At 42.8% G+C, this 8,847-nt stretch overlaps 1 pseudogene; it reads left to right on the top strand.

Annotated features, from left to right (window-relative positions):
* Nucleotides 1-1,120: 1,120 nt before the first annotated feature.
* On the top strand, nucleotides 1,121-8,586 carry LOC138086320 (large ribosomal subunit protein mL37-like; annotated as a pseudogene).
* The last annotated feature ends 261 nt before the right edge of the window (nucleotides 8,587-8,847 follow it).

The following is an 8,847-nucleotide window of genomic DNA, read 5'->3' as shown; positions in this document are numbered from 1 at the left end:
ATACTAGGATTTCTAAGCACAATTATCCTTGGAGATGGATAATTAGTTCATTTAAAAACAGACTCACCTGCCTTAGAAATAGCTGTGGTTTGCAAAGAATGATAGAGGAAAGCTCTTTTAGAACACCTCATACCATTTTACAGTGATTCAGCAGTCAAGCCATTGTTTGTAGAAGGCATTTTTCACAACTAAATCCAAGCATGTCATACTCATAGAAATGAATCCTACCGATGGCATCTGCAGGTGGGGAAAGCATGAAGAGAGAAGGGCAAAAACCAAATAACAAATGGAAAGGTTTATCTCAAGGACTTGAGAAGTCAAAGCCGGGAAATTCAGGAATGCTCTGAAATATCACTTTCATTGTCAGTGCACTTTGCCTTGCCTTTTGAGTTATCTACAGGTATTCATGGAGGAGGGAATCATTTTTCATTCATCTTGCTAACCCTCAGTAGCTAGCACAGGTGATGGCATTTGGAGGGTGCTCAATAAATGTGTGTTAAATTTAATTGCAGGAATGAGAGTGTTTGCTTAGAATGGCACAAAATTGGCGTGTTAAACTTATGATTACCAGGGGAGAAATGGGGAGGGGGAGATAAATTGGGAGATTGGGATTGACTTATACACACTACTACATAAAAAATAGATTAACAAATAAGAACCTTCTCTATGGCACCTGCTCAGTACTCTGTAATGGCCTATATGGGGAAAGAATCTAAAAAAAGAGAGGATATATGTATACATAAAACTGATTCACTCTGTGGTATAGCAGAAACTAATACAACATTGTAAATCAGCTGTACTCCACTATAACCCCATAAAAACTTTTTAAATGATTTGTCCATTCTGGACATTTTATGTAAATGGAATCATACATTACTACAAAAAAGAAACTGACAAGGTTATGTCAGAATGAGTGTTAGTTGGGAATATAAGGTGGTTGATTTCAGTTTAGTTCTCAAAACATTGAGTTATCCATACTGTCAACTAAAAAAGAAAAAAATGCACAACTTAAATGTAGAGAGTTGTGTTTTGCTTGGCAGCCAAAACTGAGAACTTAAGCCTGGGATGCCGCTTCTTAGATAACTCTGAGGGACTGCTCTGACAAAGTCATGGAGGAGCCATGATATGGAGGCGTTTTTGCTACAAAGACCAGGTATGTGAGTGTTCCGTTATTCCAGTTTTGTCCAACTCTTTGCGCCCAAACAGCTGAACTGTAGCGCACCAGCCTCCTCTGTCCATGGGTTCTCTAGGCAAGAATACTGGAGTGGGTTGCCATGCCCTCCTCCAGGGGATCTTCTTGACCCAAGGATCGAACTGGTGTCTCTTGTGTCTCCTGCATTAGCAGGCAGGTTCTTTACCACGAGAACCATCTGGGAAGTCTACAAAGACTAGGTAGTGGAACTTCATAAGATTACTGCTGGGGCTTCCCTGGCAGCTCAGCAGTAAAGAATTCCCCTACCAATGCCAGAGACAAGGGTTCAATCCCTGGTCTGGGGAAGATCCGACATGCCTCGGAGCAACTAAGCCCCTGCACCACAACTATTAAGCCTGTGCTCTAGAGCCTGGGAAACCCAACTATTGAGCCCGTGCTCTGCAACTACTGAAGCCCACACACCTAGAGCCTGCGCTCTGCCACAAGAGAAGCCACCACCATAAGAAGCCGAAGCACTGCAACGAAGAGTAGCCCCCGCTCGTCACAACTAGAGAGGAGCCTAGGCAGCAACAAAAAATATCCAAAACAGCCAAAAATAAATAGGTAAATAAACAATTTTTTTTAATTTAAGGAATGATTACTGATAATTAAAGAAAGCCAGACACCTCGAGTTCATGAATTTAGCACTTTTCTACATATGAGAAGATGCGAGAGTCTCAGCTCATTGAAATCACTCCTTTGATATGTGCCTCAGCTATCTGGGGCCAGAGTCCTGAATGCCCTCTCGGTGCATGTGTGGGGGTGGCTGCAGTGGCTGAGGGCTTGCCAGCCTGTTTGTCTCCATCTTGAGTTCCCTAAGGGCTCACAGTCTGGGGTGGCTGTCGTGCCTGATGGCTGTAACATCCTCTGTTTACTGATTTGCCAGGCAACATTTTTCATTCACAATGCTATTAGGGACCTTTGCATTTGGTCAAGTCCCAGAGAAATCAACTCACTGCAAAAAATAGCCTTGCTTAACTCATCACTGCAAAGAGGTCATTCAAGCACCCAATGCCCAGTCAAAATGGAGTGAAAAAAGGAAAAACTATTAGAAGGAACACCCCTGGAAGAGGAAGAGATCACAAAGTTTTTAGTTTCAAAATTGCACTGACACCAGTTTCCTTAAATATTCATGTCAATGTCTGTAGCCAAACTAGCAAAACTGACGATGACTCCCAAACATATTCACATACGTTTAATTCCTACAACAACCCAGAATTGTTGGCCTTGTGGGGAGAATAAAAGAAACTCTGAGAGTTTAAATAATCACCAAGAGGTCACACCAAGCTTGTCTGATCCCAAAGCGCCCTATTAATTACACCAAACTTATTTACACATAGTTCCTGTTGTTAAATATCCTCAACCTCTATCTGATATTTGCTCACTCAGAGCAACAACACATCCCTAGCAGAGATCACCACCGTATCCGCAATCCTAGTTCTGTACCGGGCACAGGGAAAGCACTCTGTAAGTAAATAGGTGTCGAAGGTTTGTTAGAATGTACAAGTGAGTGAATAAATGAAAACATGAGTAGATGAACAGACTACCACCTGGGACAATGGTACCCAGAGATTTTAGCTGGATACAGCAAAGCCTGATTTCTTGTGGTGTCTCTAATTTTCTTTACTCCTGAAATGTTGGTCCCCAATGGAAGACTGATTCTAGTGATGAAAAGGGGTTCTGAAGAGGTTAAATAAAAAGGTTTCCATAAAAATACCAGAGAATTGGCCCTTCATGAAGCCACAAGGATGAGTAATATAGATTTATATGTTTATGTTCTAGAATTTTAAAGTTTTTAGAAATAAGAAACTGCTTTGGGGATAAAGCTAAAAATCCCAGTTTTGGGGTTCTTTTTTGTTTTGTTTTGTTTTGTTTTTTAGGTACGTAGATGGTAAAAAATATATATATGATTCACTTTTAAAAAATCTTGACAAGGTACCAGGCAATTCTAATCCAGTCATTGCATGCATCAGTCACTCTGCATCTTTTCTAAAAATGTGTGTGGAGTTGGAAAGCCTGGTAATGATTGACCTATACAGACACACACACGGGGCATAAGATTTAAGGAGCCAAAGCACACAATTCAAACGTGAGTTGGGAGACATCATTCTTAAGCTGTATAATGCAGATGTGCTTAGCTTCTGCCAAAGAAATCTCTTGTTTCCATTATAGACAATGATCTGAGCCTCAAGCACATCTCCCAATTACCCTAGGGTCTCTCCAAATGGCAGGCTGGCTTGCAATGTGTGGTTCCAAAGACTGCCAGAGGACATCAGGCAATTGTTTGAAAATGCAACCAATGTCATTTATCTTCATGATAAATCTGGTTTCCATTCCATCAGAAAAAAAGAATGTCTATGACATGAAAAAAAAGAAAAAGATGTATGCATCTGATAGAAACTGGATTCAACCTGACGCCTCTTGACGAACCCCTTGAATTTTTCATATGTGTGAGTGAGATCTTGAGAGTGGTCACATACTGCTGCTCTGTTGTAGTGCCATCCTATTGAACACAGAGGCTAAGATTGCCCCTAGATAGGATATTAAATAAAATTATAGATTTAAATGGAAAATTAGAGAAAGAACTATGGGTGGAACAGAGATGGAGTTCTAATTTGCACCAAAGACAATAAGACAATGCATTTCTCATATTGCCATTTTGCCCAAGGACATTTGTACATATAGGCCTAACGAAAGAAAGAGAAAGTAACTGTCCAATGGAAGTAACCAAGGGGTTGGAGCCCAGTTTGAGAACATCAGTGCTTTGCTACTAGCTAATCAGAGTCCAGAAAGAGTCCTTTCCCAAAAGCCCAATGAGTTAATGACAACTAAGGTTGTTGGAGTTCAACAAAAAAAGCATTTGAAATCGTAGTTCTGTTCCATGTCTCTTATAATCATTTATTTACTCAAATATTTAATCAAATATTTACATATCTATTTGTACAAAGAACTATGTCAGACACTGTAGAGGCTGCAATGATTAATGAGACTAGAGCTGCCCTCAACAAGTTGATAATCCAGTAAAGCAACACAGTTTACTCTGTGCCCAAATTGGAGAGAGGTAACTTACGCGCCAAGGAGGGTGATGGCTGCTTTTAAGAGAAGTGGGGAAAGTTCTGTGAGAAAGACACAGAGCTAACCAAAAGGAAGTCATTTTGAAACTCTAAGGAACATCTTGTCTAGCACAAAGTACCCATTAATAAATTATTGATGGGCTAAAGAAAGTGCCTCCTTGCATCACTACATATTTACTGGGCATGAAGTCAGAGGCATCCATTTAGAATTCATTTAGAACTGCCCTAAACCAGGCTGATTCATTAGTCTTGATGCTCTCAGAAATATTTCTATAAGCCCATTATAGCTCTAGTCCACACAGCTAATTTGTATTTGATTCTCAGCCAATGAGGACTAAGAGCCATTTGAGTGGTCCTCCCCAGGCATTCACTGACCACCAGGTCCTTCTTCTGCCATTACTTGTGTGCCACTAAACACCTGGGTTCAAGACAGCTGAAAACAGGAGTGCAAGCAATGGTGCTGAAGGTTCTACCCAAGATCAAGAAAGATGCTGGACGGCAGGAAGGAGGCTTCACTACAACAGCTCCAAGTGCCTTCAAGGAGACAGTCTAAGAGACCCAGATCAACAGACAATTGTCTGGTGGAAATCCTGTGACATTTTGAAGGGCAGCATAAGCCTCATTGCAGCAGAGAAAGATTGTCCAACAACAATATGAAGGATAAATAGAGGAAATCTATGGCCAGAGGCATATCACAACTTCAGGGGACTTAAAGAGAAATTGCCAAAGTGTATCAATAGCATATCCCCAAGGATGTTCAATAATCACATAGAGCACCTATTAGGTTATTGTGATTATTTCCAGGAACAGATTCCCACAATAATTTCAGGTTGGGGAGTGGAGGCAGAGGGTTATGTAAAACACTATTTCTATTTCAGATACCCCAAGAACCCTGTAATTTAGGATATCCTGAGGGAGATTCACTTTCTGTAAGCAGTAACTTACAGAGGATGAGATGGTTGGCTGGAATCACGGATTCAATGGACAAGAATTTGGGCAAATTCCAGGAGATGGTGAGGGACAGGGAAACCTGACGTATTGCAGTCCATGGGGTCATGAAGAGTCAGACATGACTTGACAACTGAACAACAGCAACAAGCAATAGCAGTTCTTCAAGGCAATTGTATAACACAAAGGAGAGTGAATAAAATAGCATGAGGAACTTTTGTTCAGTACAAAAGGAAAATCTTATCATTTTGGTCACCCTGCATTATTGCAAATAAAATTTGCCTGGTTTATTAATGTAACATTCACAATTTGGGGATGGAAAGGGAAAGAAACCTACAAAGCAATCTACAACTTAAGCTAAAAATGACTACTTCCTATGCTGGGGAGTGTTCATGCACCATGGTTAAAAGTGGTGGCTTTAGGATCAGACAGTTCTGGGAGCAAATCCCAGCTCCATCATTCACCAGTTGAGAAAGTTGAATTACTCTTCTAGTCACAATGCTCACATCTGTAAAACAGGTAATAATTGTAGTTCCTTATGGATCAAATAAGAGAATACATATCAAATATTTAGTGCATCACCCTCTCATAAGTTAGTACTCAACAAATGTAGCTTTGGATTTTTTTATGTATTTTTTCCATAATGGTTTTGGATTATCATCTCCCTAGAGAAGAGGCACATCGTTAATATCATTAATGTTGGCCAGTCCTCGTTCTGTGCCCCCTTACAGATTAGGAGGGCAGAAATCAAGCCAGTCACACAGATCCCCTTTGAGAGTATAGAGTCTCCTACTGACAGTTGTTTTGGGGAGGTCAAAGGGCACCGTATGGCAGGTAATAATGATGTTTGTCTGCATAACGTACCCTCCACTTGCTGAGTTGTCAGTGTCCCCATGGCCCCATGAAGCTCTAGCCCTTGCTCCTCATTTATCACATGTCACTTATCCCAGCATGTTTCCTGCACACAGGATGTTTGGACACAAATCTGCACATCTTTTAAGTTCTGTTTTCCCCCCATACCCTCCCCCTGTTGACCTGACTCAGTCTCAGTGGACTGTCACCACTATGCAAATGACTTCAAGTTTGGTTTCCAACTTATATATACCTGCTGGGCATCTTAACATAGACCTGCCAGAACATCACATTCAAGTCCAAAGCCAAATATCTGTTTGCTACTCTCATTCATTATATTATATCATATTCTCTGGGTTAATGGCATCAATGGCCTTTTTCTAAACCCAGTTGTGTTGTCTATCCACTTTACAATAAATTTTCAAGGTATCTCTTCTTTTTCATCTCCATTTGTCCTACCCTTTTCTTTACCTTTTACCCAAATCAGTTTGTTCAACAACTAATTACTGAGATCCACCATTGACTAGATGCAGCATTCTGTTGTAAGCTCTGTGTGTTGGGACCTAGAGATGAACAGGTAGACATGGTTCTTTTCCTCATGGAACTGTCATTCTAGGCAAGCAATGCAGATTTTAAACCAGTAATTCAATAAGCAAAATCATTTCAAATAGTCACATGTTATGAATAAATTAGAACTTGGTAATATGAAAAAATGTCTTGGGCAGAGGATAGGAAAACAAAGAGCAGAGATTGGGACTCTGAGTAAGTGATATGTGAGCTAGGGCAAGAAGCCAGTCATGTGAAATTCTGGAAATAGCATATTCTAGGGAGATGAAACGAAAAGAACAAAGGCTCGGATGTCTGAAGTCAGACTATGCTTGGCATGTTTAAAAAACCAAGAAAGCCAGAGAGTTGGAGCAGAAGTGAGAGTTCAGGTCTGAGAAACACACAGGGGCAGGTCAAGCCATGCAGAGGATCATGGACCAGGGTAAGAGTGTAGATTTCATAATAAGTATTATAGGAAGTCACTGATGGGTTTAAAGTTAGAAGAGGCATGGCCTAGTCTCTCTCTCTCTATGTGTGTGTGTGTACGCTTGCATGCTCAGTCATGCCAGACTCTTTGCAAACTCCTGGACTGCAGCCCGCCAGGCTCCTCTGTCCATGGGATTTCCCAGGCAAGAGTACTGGCATGGGCCTTGCACAAGGGAAGATGGCAGCATCCAGGTGGAGGTTTTGAGATCAGATCTGCAAGGTGTTGGTGTGGCAGCCCACAAAGGTTTGCCCCAGGTGGTTTGGCGTTCTGTGCTGCAGGGCCCCGAGATGCAGGGCATATGAGTAGGGCATGTGATTCATGCAGAAGCCAGAGCCTCCTCCCCCACACAGGGTATACACGATTCCTGGACTAGAGTCCTTCCCCTTCACAGGGAAGATGCACTCTATGCCCAGGCTGGCAAGGCCAGTCTTCCCATCCTGAGACCCTGACTGGATGCCCCTCTTGCCCCTGCTGCATGAGCAACTGCTGTACAAGGACCAGGTCTGCTACACCCTTGAGGGTGTAAAGCAGGCTCTCTGGCTTAACAAAACCAAGTTAACAGATGGCCTTCCTGAGAAAGTGCCTAGCCTTACTGGTGATCCAAGAAACCACACAGAAGATCAAGATGAACCTGTTCTGAATGCAATCTCTCAGCTCATCTCTGGCACTCTACTGAAGACATCCCTAAGAGAGAGACCTATTGCCCAGTCATTGTGAACAGCCTGATGCAGCTGTGTAAAACCCAGATTCTCAAGCATCCTTCTCTGATCAGGCAGATCCATGACCAAAACAACATGCGATCCACCACCTGGAAATAAGAGTATACCCTAATTCAGGTCCATAGTTCCAGTAGAGCCCAAGTGAATGCCAAGGATCCTCTGCCTCCCATTGCCCCCCGAGAGGAGGCAGAAGCTACTGAGAATCATGTTCTTGAGAACTTCTATCCCATAACTCCCACCATCAGTCTTTAGGAGTGCAATGTTTATGATGTGAATGATGACAATGGATTTCTGGAGGGCTATTTTTACCCCTATCCTCACACTCAGTATTTTCTGGAGTCGGCCAACTTAGAACCACACTGCTTTCAGCCAGATCAGCTGTGGGCCAAGATGATCCTGTCTGCCTTTGGCAATGTGCTGGTTCAGGCGTGGTTCCTGTATGGGAATGACCCTAAGGTTTTGGAGCAGCCAGTAGTCATGCAGAGCATGGGCACCCACGGGTGTGTCTTCCTGGTGCTACAGCTGAACACCACAGATCTGGCCTCCGAGGAGGACCTCAAGAATCTAGCCTGGGTGGACTCCAATCAACCCCTGCATTGGCACTTTTTTTGTGTTCCAGTGATCAAAAAGAAGGTGGTTATAGACCATGTTGGACCAACTTGTTCCCAGCCAGAGACATTCAGGAAGTTTTTAGCTCTGTATTTTCATGGTGTTGTGTGGCCCAAGGACTGTCCTGAGGCCTGGAGCCCCAGACCCTTCTCTTCCTGAAGATCCTGGAGTCTGGACAGTGCCTGGGGCTTGTCCTGAGCTGCAGCACTCCTTTGGCTGGGGCTCTCACCCACAATAAAGAGCCCTTAGGGTGCCCTGGAGCCTGTGTTTGTTGTGAGGGTGCTGTCAGGTGAGACACCCACAGTTGCACACAAGCCCTTGCCCTGAGCTTGCCTCTGTGCAAGGGCCAGCCCTGGAGCCTCACCTGTCCCAACTTTATCTGTGACCCATCTTGTGACTTTACATAAGAATCTTCAGCTC

Source organism: Capricornis sumatraensis, chromosome 9 (assembly GCF_032405125.1).
Source record: "Capricornis sumatraensis isolate serow.1 chromosome 9, serow.2, whole genome shotgun sequence".
Lineage (NCBI taxonomy): Eukaryota > Metazoa > Chordata > Mammalia > Artiodactyla > Bovidae > Capricornis > Capricornis sumatraensis.
This window is presented reverse-complemented; position numbering and strand designations above follow the sequence as displayed.